This window comes from Phalacrocorax carbo, chromosome 6 (assembly GCF_963921805.1).
Source record: "Phalacrocorax carbo chromosome 6, bPhaCar2.1, whole genome shotgun sequence".
In the NCBI taxonomy this organism is placed as follows: domain Eukaryota; kingdom Metazoa; phylum Chordata; class Aves; order Suliformes; family Phalacrocoracidae; genus Phalacrocorax; species Phalacrocorax carbo.
In genome coordinates this window covers 40,222,667-40,236,513 of record NC_087518.1, presented here as the reverse complement: position 1 = coordinate 40,236,513, position 13,847 = coordinate 40,222,667, and the positions used below count along the sequence as shown (strand labels likewise).

At 39.7% G+C, this 13,847-nt stretch overlaps 1 protein-coding gene across 1 annotated transcript in view; it reads right to left on the bottom strand.

The window, feature by feature from the left end:
• Positions 1-13,847, bottom strand: part of NEGR1 (neuronal growth regulator 1) — a 312,227-nt gene that overhangs the window by 46,334 nt on the left and 252,046 nt on the right. The gene's annotated exons all lie outside the window — the stretch shown is intronic.

Here is a 13,847-nt window from a genome sequence, read left to right as displayed (position 1 = left end):
GAGTATATCGTTAAGCGATGCTTTGGCTTCTCTTGGAAAGACCAAGTGGCATATACAAACGCTTCTGCTTGCTGGCTGACTACACCTTACCCAGATGTTGAAAAAAGCTAGACTTGTTTTTTTCTGGCACACAGTGGAAGCTATATGCAATCTATAGGAGAGGCAACTGATTTTAATATTTAAGAACTTTGATCGATATGCCCGGCAACATTTGCTCTGACACATGCACATTTGATCTGGGCTGTACAAAAGATTTGTGGGCTACAAATACTATAAAATGTTGTGCTCTCTAACCAGCAAGTGTAATTCTATTTCTATTTTTTCCCAATTTTTTCCATGGGATATCTTGCCACCATATCTTGCTTATATGGTAAAGCTAGCTTTTTTTTTTTTTTTTTTTTAAATTATTATTATTACATAAAGGTCTGCACAGGCAGAAATGCCAGTTACAGTATTCTGGTGCAGTCAGAGGCATTGCTCAGCCACACATGTACTAAAATTGCATCATGTGTTTATGCTTTGGCTAACGTGAATAGTTCATTTCACTGGAGCAGAGCACGATTTCTGAATAAATATTATCAACCTGTCTCCAACAGTGAGTCAACCTGTCAGGATGCAAGTCCCGGTACACAAGAACCACGTTTCTGCCTGTTCTTCTCTCCCTCACTCAGAGCAGTGACCTGGGGCCAGGACCTCCATGTCCCATGGGCACACAGAGCAGCCCTGGGCTAAGGAAAAGTCCCCACAGCAGCAGGCAGCTGAACAGCTCCTCATCCCAATTACCAGAAAACAGGGGAATCTGCCTCAGTTACAACAGAGCAGCCACCTGGACACAGGGAGCTGACTGGGAAGAGTTTGTACTAATTTCAGGTACCTAAACAAGTGGCTCATGTTTGTAGTCGATTTATAGGCCAATAGCTAGTACCTGTGCAATCAGAGTCCATTATGCCCTGGGTCAGCCCTTAGAGATGCCCCCCTGACCCAGGGGAACCTGGGTTCCTGACCTAATCACCCCCAGGATAACCTCCCCTAGGGTTTTCCAGGTGAAAGTCTTCTGCTGCTTGCAGCTCTAGGAATACAGGCATGGACAACTCTGTCTAGAATAAAAGTCTTATTCGCATTTATAGACATTCTTGCCTGATCTATGCATTACTTCCATGTTTAGAGTAAGCACCCCCGTCTCTGCAATCCTTGTACATATATAACACATACCTAGAAGAAATAGATGCCGTTCAACTGCTTTGATATTTGCTTTCACTGGCAGAGTAATTTGTGAATAAGATATTTAACAATTACTGTGTAATTATAGTTCTACTGATCTCTGATGAACTGAAATCCACAGACAATGTCTATCAAATGAATCATTACAAATCTCTATAAATTACATAGTGAAATGTGCCAATGTAATGATGAAATTCATAAAATGTCTACAATTTCTGTAAAAGGAGACTTAATTAAGCTGGAGTTATGGCTGCACATCTCTATCCAGAGTTTAAGAAGGAGCACATTATAAGATTTGACTTCAAACTTTCCAACAGAAATAGAGAGCCACATAATGCTACAGGTCAGAGAAAAAAAGAAAGGAACATGACGGTGAACATTAACATGGATTATTCCAGTCACAAATGAGTCAGAGAAGTACAACTGTTTTTCCTTTGGTACTAGAAAATAGGTAGAACATGAGAACAGTGCCTGGCTAATCTATAGAACAAGTCATTGTGCAAACACTCAGAGGAAGGAAATGCATTTATTGCCTGGGGAGCTATTAAAAGCTGAGATCAAGGAACGGAAGTCTGCTGCAAATAGCCTACAAGAAAACAGAGGATCCAAGCACACACATCAATGGTTTAAAATAAACAACATGTGCTTCTCTAAAGATTCACTTATCTCCCACAAGGGATTTAGATATATCAGACTGTGATAGTTGTCAGACCTGATAACTTTTTCTTGGTCAAGGTAGTGAAATTTGAAATATTAGATTACCTGTTATTTACATATCAGGATCCTGCCGCAGAAGATTACACATAAAACAAGGACGATTCCCTGCCAAGGTCAGAGGTAGATCTGCTCTTCTGCTACTGCTTCTAATGCAGAATCAGCACAATTTGTTAAGGTAAGTGTCACGCTACAGCTTAGAATCTTGTTGCACAGATGAACTACTATTAGCATATTATAAATATACTATCAGCATGCACAACCTAAACATATTATTTCTGTAAACGGAAGTATCTTGTCTGTTCTTTTCAATACCAAATCCACCTAAAGTTTGCTGCGACAACCCTGGACTGGCCCCAACTCCTCTTGCAGTCCCTCTCAGCACCAAGGATGCCTACACTGACCCTCACTACATCATCCTTTCACTGCTTTAATAACATGCACAACAAACTGATTCCTTCTAATGTATTGAACAGGAAACAAATCTTCATCTGCAAAAAGACAAACAGGACTTCTTTTCTGAAATGTAAAACAATAAAAAACACCTTAAAAAACCTAGAAATGAGTAGCTAGGAAGAGGGCTTTAGGTAGAGTTAGCCCCAGGCCAATTGTTTTCGTTAATGCCAACCACATACCGCACTTGCTAAACAGGATAATAAAATCAAACGAACACTAAATCTCTGGGTGAAATTGGGTTTTGTTTAGTTTTGCAGTAAGGTGTTCATTGGAACTGTGGAAAAGGAATTGTACTCAAGAGCTGCATCTTCTTTTTAGACTTTTTTTTTTGTATGGAGCAGACCTGAGGCTTTTGGTTCATTTCTTTAGCACTGAAGACAAATCCTTTTGATAAACTCACTAAGCTTCACTGTCAAGATAATTTCAGTTGCTTGCCCCACCACTCTCTATTGAAGACTGTTGCAGAACCCAGCTGTTCTAAGGGTTAGAAATCCTCCTCTCTTAGCCTGGATTTATGCATGACAAATTCATACCCATTCAATTTTTGGACCAGATTTATCCCTTAGCCTAAGCAGTTATTTTCCCAAGCTGTGCTTCGTTGCATTGATTTACATGTAGAAACAACCCTCTCCCAGCCTTTGCTTTGCTCGAATGGGATCATGCAAATGTTTATTCGAGGGCAATTTCCTTTCACTCTGTGGTCATGTGCAGCATCGCAGCCAGGCGTCAGTTCCAAAACCCTGAGCAAACAGAGCAAGAATTAAGAGTTGTTAGCAGCTCTGTAATGAGCTCCAGCCACAGCTCCTTCCTGCTCCGCTGTGCCGGGGCGGCTGCACGGCTGCAGCTCAGGCTGGCATCAGACCAAGGACATGAGGTCAGACATGCCACGTTCCTCCTCACTCCCCTCCTTCCAAAATGACTGTGTCCGTAACTACAGATGTACTAAGAGAAAATGCATGAAAAGTACTTTTATTTTCAAGAAAACTCCCAGGCACTCCGGGAAACACTTGTTATAAATTGGGGAGTGATGGTTCCAGTCCTGGGACTGGGAATTTTATTTAAATTAATGCAAATTTTGTAGGGTATTTTATATAACAAGTATTAACAAAGACTGTAAAGACCTAAACTACCCTTCTGACTTGCATTGACTCTTGCATGTCCTGGACATGACGATCTATGCTCAGGTTGCACACTGAACTGTGGAACAATATTTACAGAGCCCAGGAGCAGTTTCAGCAACTGCTGGTTGAGATCAAAGGGTGAAAGGTCAAGAACAAGCCTTTCGTTTGCAAACAGAAATGGACTGGCTGCAAAATTTCTTTAGTAGGAGAACCACGTGTCTGATGGGTGACATACTGAAATTCAGACAGGATGATAACAAGTAGTACAGGGAAACTTTAATCCTTTTTTCATGTTGCATCCTAATTGAGAAATCTGCACTCAGGGAAAGTGTTTTGATGTTTAGCAAGAATGATATTTTGCTTCAAAAATACAACCACTTAGTCATTGATTAAAAGTAATATTTTAAAACAGACATACTTTATACAACATACTGCTCTGAAAATAGCAGGAATCTATTTTTTAAACTCAGCTGTAGGTTAAGAAGAAGGGTAAAGAAGGTGAAGAAATGTACCTTGCTGAGGAAGACTAAGAACTGCATAGAACTACCTTTAGCTGTAAAATCATAGCTTTAAAAACATTAAAGTCTCTATTGATTTAGATACAACATTGTTGGATCCGTACTCCAAAGTTAGTTTCTCCAACCTGACAGACATTTTCTCGTATACTTGCAGCACCGTGGAAAGCTCAGCAATAGCATTAGGAGAGGAAAGGGGCTGGTACCAGATGTACGTTTTATTGGCTAAATAAAAAAATGCTGTACATCACTGCTATACTGTGGTGTGCCTTAGTTTATGGTGTGGTTACTTCATGAGATTTGTTGCTCTCTCCCTCACAACCCCAACAATTTAAAATGAAATATTTTGTTCTTTCTCTCGGAATAGCATTTTAACTGAGTAAATTAACAGAATTTAAATTATCGAGTTCTCAGGGATGTGTTTTATCTTTGAATAAAGTTTGTGAAATCTAAATATTGCATAGTCTAAAAATCTGAGTATCTTTTTACAGGTCAGTTTATAACAGAAGGTCTATAACAGTAACAGCACCTTACTGCACAGTAAAATTCTGATTACTGTTGTTGATACTTCATGGTAGATTTTCAAGTCAAGGAATGAACTTTGTTACTTATGATAATATGTTTGGGAAAAAAAATACATTTCTGAAAAATTCCATCATAGGTCTTTTTCCTTAATTATTTCTATTATTACAAGCAATATCTAAACATCTGATACCAATGTTTTTTGCCTGAGGTTTAGAAAATCCCTGAGAAGACTAAGCTCTTCTACTCAATTTATTATTTAAAAAACAGTCAAAATCTCAACATATAAACCTGTAGGTGGAAATATGGATACCATTAATTTAGCTCTCTATTTTAGATGCTTATTGAAAAACCTCAGCATTTTATTACTTATGTGATTAGGTACAGAGGTTAATTAGTGTTTATAGTGTGGGCTCACTTATAAAGCTTACTGTTTTAAATCTGAATCTATTTTAGCTTTCTTGCAGCAGAAAAAAAGAATTTTTTTTCTTTCTAATTTTCTTCAGTTCACAAACTGGTCAGATACTTAGGAACATATAGCAGCTCTCAGAAAAATGTCAATCGAAGCTCTGGAGATCATCTCTGTCTCTATTTTTCTAGTAATCTCTAAATCAGAGGACACTTGACATGAGAAGCACAACATGTTTTTCAGATAAACATTGTTTGGTTTCAAGCAGCTGCTTTTGTTAAATAACCTAGAATTTATTCGGCAAATTATCTCAGTCATGGCATTTTCCAACCTGTCAGACTATTCGCTGAAATACTGAAGTCTTGGGTTTAAAATCTATTCTATGATTTTAATGAAAATTCTTGATATCCTTGATCAATAGTTGATTCTTTTTTAAAGCCCCATGAGCTTTGGTCTCAACAACTTGTTATGAAGATAAGTTCTACACTTAATAATATTTTATTGAAGAAGTGCTTTGTATTAAGTTTAAAATTTGCCACTGATTAGTGTAAGTGAAAGCTCTCTTGGGCTTGTTTAGTGAGAAAACTTCCTAATACACCTTCCCTAAATTAGCCGGTATTTCAATAAGCCTGTTTTTCTTTAGATGATAGACAGTAATCATCTTTAATCTCGACATAGGAATTTTTTCATCCGTTGTTTCCCATCACCCCTTTATGAATGTCCCCTGCCATTCTTCAAAATTTTTGAGGCCAAGGCTGAAGTCTGTATTCCAGATTGAGTTGTAAAATACATTTATATCATTACATTATAGCACTTCTAGTTTTCTTCCCGGCTGCTACGCACAGTATTACTTGGATTTTCAGTTTTTCTAAAAAGTTAATTTACTTCAAGGTTTTCTACCTCTTGAAAGGAAATACAAGTTCAAGAAGAGCTCTGACTTTTGGCACTCCTTGCCCTGGTTGGGGCACAGGCTGCCACTGCCTTCAGCAGCGTGCTGTAAATAAATTCCACAGATGACCTTGAATGTTTTAATCATTGCAATTAACTGATACCCAAGATGAACATTTAGACATGCTTCTAGACATGCTTCAACCTTCCTGATTTATCCAATTCAGTAAGAATATGTGTCTAAACATTGTTATCTATGGTTATAATTGCACAATTTGAGACTATAAACACAAATGTAACAAAACATAACATAAAGGCAGCTTCACTAAGGTTCCATAGCAAAGATCTCTGGGTTTGGTGTTTTCTTTTTTTTTCATCAAACACAGATACACTCTCAGGCTTTTAAAGTTTCTTCTAAACATCAAGGAGAAACACATATTATTGGCCTTGCTCAGATGGGTTATTTCTACCTTGTCCTACCTCAGTCACTTATTGTCATATAATTCAAAATAAAGCTCAAGCTGGAAAATTGATTTAGAGAAAACTTCTCCTTAACTCTCAGTAATTGTTACCTGGAGCAGCAGTTGGCATCCATATGGAAGGATATCAAGCCCAACATCTAACAGAATTATTACGACTTACATAAATGGAAGATTTGGCGATTTATCTTATTCTGTATGAATATATGAATTTAAGGTGCTGAGTTTTTAACTCCGTTGGGCTCCTTGTCTCAGCAATATCTTATGAAATTAGTCCCCCAGGTGTCCTTGTGATGTGAAGAAAAGTTTCTGTTTTACTTGTGTGCTGTTCTGTTGCATTGTATGCCTCAATTTCACCCTGTGCAAGAACAGGGAAGAAAGAGGGAAGAAAGGTTTTTACCTTGCCTATGAATCCCATTGGGGATGCCTGAAAGTTTTCAGAGAACTGTTTTCCATTGGTAACATGATCACTCAATTAAAATGCCCTGGATGAATACACCTTGATCTTTGAGAGAGGTGCCGGAGGAACCGACTCCCAGATTTATAACCCTGTCTCTCTAATTCTCTGAATTTCAACACACTATTCAGGAGCTTGGTGTCTGTCCCAGTCTCCATTCCCAGGACAGGTCTTTTCTGTGATGGATCACCTCTCCTGTAGCAGCTAGTCCTATTAGGCCAACTTGGATGTGGTAAGCAAAACCAAGGACTTAGACCAGAAGACCCACCAGTGAAGACAGAGCGCACACAGAGGGGGAAAAAAAGCAAAATCACCTTCAGTCTGTAACAGAAGAGGTACACCACAGACGTTATGAGCTTCCAGATGGGACAATGCATCATCAAAGATTTGTTTGGCTTTTTAAAGGGTATGCCATGAAACCCTACAGGTGTGGACCTGGAAGTCCCTTGCAGCAGGTCAGAAGCTGTAAGAAAGCATGACAGCTCAGACTCATGACCACCCCTTTACAAAGGATTTGGAAGCTCCCAGAATGGATTTAAAATCTGCTCCCTGTCCATCACCCCTCCTGAGATGCAGAGGAAGAGATCTTCCCTGCTCACTCAGCAGGAGCTGGATGAGCAGATCAAGGCAATGACTGCACCCCTGCAGGCAGGACTGAATGGGATCCCCCCAGTGAAAAATTACATCCATGGCATCAGTTCTCTGCACAGTTATGTCCACAGGAGACTTGGGGCTTGACCCAAACCTTATTAAGTCAATAAATGTCTTTTGACTGACTGTAGCAGTCTTTGAAAAGGCTCCTAATGACTACAGGAATTTTCATTTAAATTTTTATAAGTATATAGATATAGCTATCTAATTTATTTTTTTTTTTTGTGCAAGCCAGCCTGCCTGGCTGCGACATAACAAGGAACTATGCAAATTTAAGTTTGATTTGCTTTGCAGGACAGTATTTGATAGATAAAATACTAAAATCTTTCTTAGGTAATTGGACAACCGCTGAAACTGTAGACATAAAGGGAATTTCCCTGGAGAATAAATTTCTTTCTAGAAATGTCAAATTTGGTAGGCTAGGAAAAGCTATTGAGCTAAAACTTAGCAGAAACCTGTCACATACCCAAATACACTAAAATATGATTTCTCAGTCAATAAAATGAAACCGCTGAGTTTAACGATGACACCAAACTATACGAACAGAAGACAACCCAAGCAGTCTTTGCATGATAACTAAAAGCTAAATTACTGATAATAAGGGCCACCTGCAGCAGTGCCAGCGTTGCAGGGCCCACACGCAGCCTGGAGAGTACAGGACAACTCCTGTGGGAGGTCTGTAGGTCCGTCAGGGAGAGGTGAGCACGGCCAACGATGCAGCCCAGATCTTGTCTGCATCAGGGGGATGTAATTCCAGTCAGAATAACAAATGCTCATCCTGAAGGAGGTCTTGGACAGCAGCCGGGGCCATGCACCATGCATGAGGGGAGCACGTCAAACTGAGTGCCCCACAGACGGACCTGCTACATCACTAACCTGAGCAGTGTGGCTGCTGCCACCAGATCCAGGCAGCACGGCTGCATTGCATGGCCCCTTTGCTCTAAATATGGCTCCAGAGAGTCTGAGTTTGAGAAGCTCACATACCAGCTCCCGGATGTGTTTGGGTAAGAAAAAAAGACAGGGTAAAAAAAAAGGAAATAAATCTAAAGCTCACTAAAGCTGGAGGAATAAGGGCATACAGAAACTTTTAAGGGTTAAGAAGGGTCACTTCAGGAATACGATGGCAGCCCAGGCATCAGACAATCATAAATTACCATTGCAAAATGGTAATGGAAAGGTACGTGCCCCAGCAGCAAGCTTGGCCACTCTGTCGTCACTATTGCTGACGATAGTAGTGCAAACACGTGTTTATCCGTGCGTAAATTTGCTAATTTTGGATCATTCTCTTGCTCATTTCATGTTAGGCTTTTATGAACTTGGAGACAATTATTTTTCCATGGACTGCTCTTCCCTACCTGTGCCCAGATCTTATTTCTCCTTACCCCTGCAAAACCCTGCTTTCTTTTCTTCCCTTGGTGACTATGACAGGTGGAAACAGGCTTCAGCTACACTAAGATGATGTCTGGTTTAAATATGAAGGAAGGGTTGCTAATTCAAGAAAGAAGCATGGCTACAACCTCACCATGATGGGTCAACTATGGATTGAGGGGAGGAGTCCAACATCTGCCAGGAACAACGACTGGCATTGTGAGCCAACCCTCAGTCAGATGACTCAGATGATCTCTGAAGCCCCCTTAAGCCTAGTTTTTCTTTGATTTGTACAGCAGGAGATGACCATGGAAAATGGTTGCCTGTCCCCTTATTCAGAAGATGTGTCATAGAAAGGCTATTATACCACTCTACAAATACCCTTGATACCTCTGGATCTTTGATGTTCCAGTAGATGTAGCCAACGCTACACCAATTATACACAGTGCCACCGAGGAACATGCGTATTATTACATGTTATGCGCAATTTACAATGAGTTAATTTAAATTTTTGGAAGCATATTAACTTTTTTTGCATTTCAGACATGAAACCCAATGTATTAAAAATATTAATACAGCAGTTTAATTGGGAATCTTTATGTAGGAACCAATGCAATCAACACATATAAATTGAGGGCACGGTCTGGCGCTTCCTAGCATGTAGAAATGTTTAAGACAAGATTATAAGCATGTTGCACTAACCGTAAGTTCACAGTTGGGTGCTTATTCAATAAAGTAGTTCTGTTTAGCTGCGGCAATTAAATGAGCACAGAAAATACTACCACATCTCTCACACACCTTGCTATGCTCCTTCTCCTTCCAAATGTCATTATTGACCTTTTCTGCAGCTCTTCACAATTATTTATGTTTTTAAATAATTACTGATAATATATCTAAGATTTCTGTATAAACCTGAACACCAGTAACATCTGTGGATCATATAACCAGCCATATAAAGGAAATAATTCCTTTGGTAGCTGTTAGTAACAGACATGTATGTTTCCTCCGTATTCCAAGTTTTCTTAAGAAAGGTACCACTTACCAGACAAATTATTGATAGCATTCCTAAAAATGCTAAAGGACATATAGGGGGAGCTATTTAGAAAATAAAAATAATACCTTTACATAAGACTAAACACATATATATACTAGAGAAGTAACGATTGTTTTCATCTTCTGTGAGGTGATGGCTTATATGAAGCCAGACTTTTGTGGATGACATCTTCAGGGGACACACAGAGATCACAAATGTAACAGTGAATTTAATGCCTCTATGAACAGTCCCTTCAGTAGATTTATAGTTTCTATAGTTGTATAGATTAATTCTACATGCAGATTAAAAATGCAGGATTTAAACAACCATCCCGTTTCCTGCCCTAATTTAACATGGCAGAGGAGAGAGGAGATGAGGACAGGCATACAAAGGCGTGGGGTTTGTGTTGCATGCCTGATTGAGCCAGGACAATAAAATAACGCACCCTACAACCTGACTTACACAGCCTGGATCTCCGGTGCCATGGAGTGGAGCTGAGCCCCATGTCTGGCCCAGCAGCTCATCAAGGACTTGCGGTGGCAGCACCTCACCCCACATCCTGCTGCGGGGAGCAGGGGCTGAGCAACGGCTCCACCTTTATCCTCATCCGTGAAAGGTAGGAAAAGCCTTCTGCCATGACTCAGCTTTGATAAGAGAAAGTAAGAAATCCACTACCAGCTGTGGGTCCTGGCCAGGAAAGTGCAAGGACAGGAGACATCTCAGTAAGGATGTTGCTGCTTTAGCAGCAATAGAGACCATCTCAGTTTTGGCTGCTTGAGAAAAACAGTTGAATAAACCTACCTCAGTGCCAGTAGTTAACAATAAGCTACTCCACTTGCAGTGGCCTTGCAAATTTGTTTGTAGGAAAATGCCTTTTGTCTTGAATTAAGATTGTACTAATTTAAAAGCAAAATCTGCTTAATTAAAAAAGGGCTATTCCATTCGCTGTTGGCTCCTCGCCCCTGTAGCTGGAACCCCTTACCCTGGGTACCCACCATAACACCTCATCTCCTGCGTTTAATGAATCAGCAAATCCGTCCTTTATTTACAGGAAAGGACTACATTATTCTTAAGCACCAGAAATTCTGGGAAAAGCTAGCACAGACAGTGCTAAACATCTGATCAATTAGGCCCATAGATGGCAGGATGGGACTGTCCAACAAACACTCCTCATGTGGGTGCTCTGGGAGGGTCATGTACCTCATAAGCTTTCCCACAAAAACCAACACATTTGGATGATACAGAGGACTTAACCATGAATAATTAGCAAATTGCCTTTCATTATTAATTTATTGGAACCACTGCTTCTCTGTATTTTTCCCTGAAGGCTAAGTCTTTCTATCTTACAGCTGCTGAATTTATTATTAATAGCTAGATCTTAGACATGGCCAACAAGTCTTCAGTTAGTGATATGATAAATTTCATTACGTTTGTGGGACCTGGGATGTTCATAACGTCCCAGACATGAAGTTCTTCTGCAGTCTGATCTGGTTATCTGTCCCTGGGACAGAGTGGCTCTGGGTGACCTTCTGCTGGGTGTTCCTGATTCACAGCAGCAGTGGGGTAGTCCTCTGTCCATGGGTGAGCAGCCATACCCCAGACAAGTTCTCCTCCTGCCCCATCCATCCCACAGGAACCATCAGGTACAGCTTCATTAATCTACCATCTCCTTCGCTCAGTCCATGCCCACAGCCACACAAAGTCAGCTTTTACCTTGTCCTGACATCCCCTTACCCACTTTATGAGTTTCTATTAGCTCAAGGTTGCCTCACAGAGAGCCAGAGCCCTCTTGGTAGTAGAAGAAATAATCCTTTTTCTGGCATCCTTGACTTTTATATCTGCATAGGATGCAGACACCGATAATGGAGAATATGATTAACTATGACCCTGAGAAAGGCTCCCAGCTGTGCAGAGCTATGATGTAATTTATATATTATATGGGGATGTGCAAAGAAAGAAGATACAGATTTTCTAACTCTGCTATAAACAGTTTTCTTAAAAAAAACCCCTACACCAGACAGAAACAGACAATTAGCAATTACTTGGCGGTATTGGGCAAGGTGCCAATACCTAACAGTGGAGGTGTGCAAGTTTCTAAGTTCAGGATTTGAAGTGCTCCGGCTATAGCTGTGCATTGTGACAGCGTTTTGATAAAACCCCCGGTGTATTTGCGCACCCATTGTGATTTCACAAGGGAATGCAGCGGGGCACGCAGCAGGGCTCGCGAATTGCGGCTGTTACTGGCCGCTGCATTAATGATGCTATTCCAACCGCCCTGCATCTCAGACTGTATTGCACCAATGCAATTAACAGTTTAAAATACAGGCTGAAATAAGACATCAATATCTAATCTTTAACATTTGTCAAGTAACATGATGATAAAGTTATACTTAACCCTATATTTGACTATCGAATATTGCAACCAACCACTAACTGCTAACACTTCCCCCACACATACCTGAACCAGCGCATATGTTCAGCTATCATTGCCAACAAAATAAAATGTAAGCAGTGCTTCACAAGAGAAAATGATCTCTGAAGGATTAAGGAGTCCATACGTAAAAAGTTGCTACCCTGTGATTTTCTTTTCTTTGAGTGATACTCTTTCTAGATAACATTAATGCAAACTATGCACAAGTAAAAAATTCCACCAAATAGTCTTCATTTCCAACTGAAATCTAGATCACCACCTTTGGAAATCTCTCCTTGTTTTGACTAGATTAAAAAAAATGTAGTATAAAATAAGATGTTTCATCTTGGCCTTTCAGTCAAACCTCTGAGCTAACATCACCCCCATATTTCATTCTGTGAGGTCAGGATCAGACCCAGATTTCAGTATTTGCTCTCAGACTGTTCTGCTTCACACATCCCATCTCCTTCATGATGGAGAACATCTATTTTTATGATTTGCAACAATGTACTTGATACTTATATGACATTTTCAACCTCTGCATCTCAAGGTGTTTTTGTTAAGGGTGGCTCCATGGTACCTCAACAATTTAAAACTGATAAAATCCTGGCAGCAATGATGAGACAGTTTCAGCTCTGCTCTGTTAAAAATATAACAAAATGTTCATTTTACCTTATCTGAATTGCAAATACACCAAATTCTATCTGCTTCTGGCATATTATTTTGTTTTCACTTCTTGCATTTTCTGTTTAAAATAAGCATAACATTGTTCCCACTTTGTTAATGATTGCTCAAACGTTAAATAAAATGGCAGGAAAGGCTTCGTGCTATTTTCTGCTTATTATATCTCTTCTGCAGTGATTTAGAATATCCTGACAATGCATACCATATAGTAACTATCATGGCTAGAAAGCAATAAACCTAGGATTTAAGCAACTGAAAATTTACATTTCCACTCAATAAGGAATATCTTTATGTAGGAAAAGTGTGTAGGATATATTCTAAATTTTGTGTTTCAGTTTTATCACTATTAAAACAGATCAGCACCGAAATTCAACTATGAACATCTTTGGATGCCACTAACAGGTGGCTAGATATTCAACAAATGTGAAATACTACAAACTCACAGATAAAAATATCTTTCAAGCAGGACATTTGAGACCCGCTTTAGGTAACCTTCATGCTAAAAATCTCAGTGCTTTGCTTTGCCTATTACAATGCTTATTGCCTTTTCCAAAAGATTTAACTTCAAGTCCTCCACAACTTCTCTGTACCAGAGGCCAACAAACGACAAACCGACCTGTGAGCAGGGCTCTGGCACACCCCAATTATTCAGCCCAGTATTCTCCTTGAAACCAGCTGAAAAATTTTTTAACTTTGTTTAAAGTGGTACCTTAGTGATCTATTATTGCTATTCTGAGCAGAAATATTTTGTCATGCTAGTTCTGCCTCTATACTATGACGGCGGGTTGGGTTTAGTTGGGGTTTCTTGTAGATTCATAACTCATTGATACCCCCAAAATATGCCATCACTTTCAGAACAGAAACCCTTCTGCAGCTTGGAATAAACAACCAGGAGCATTATTTCCCAGTACTGAAGAGC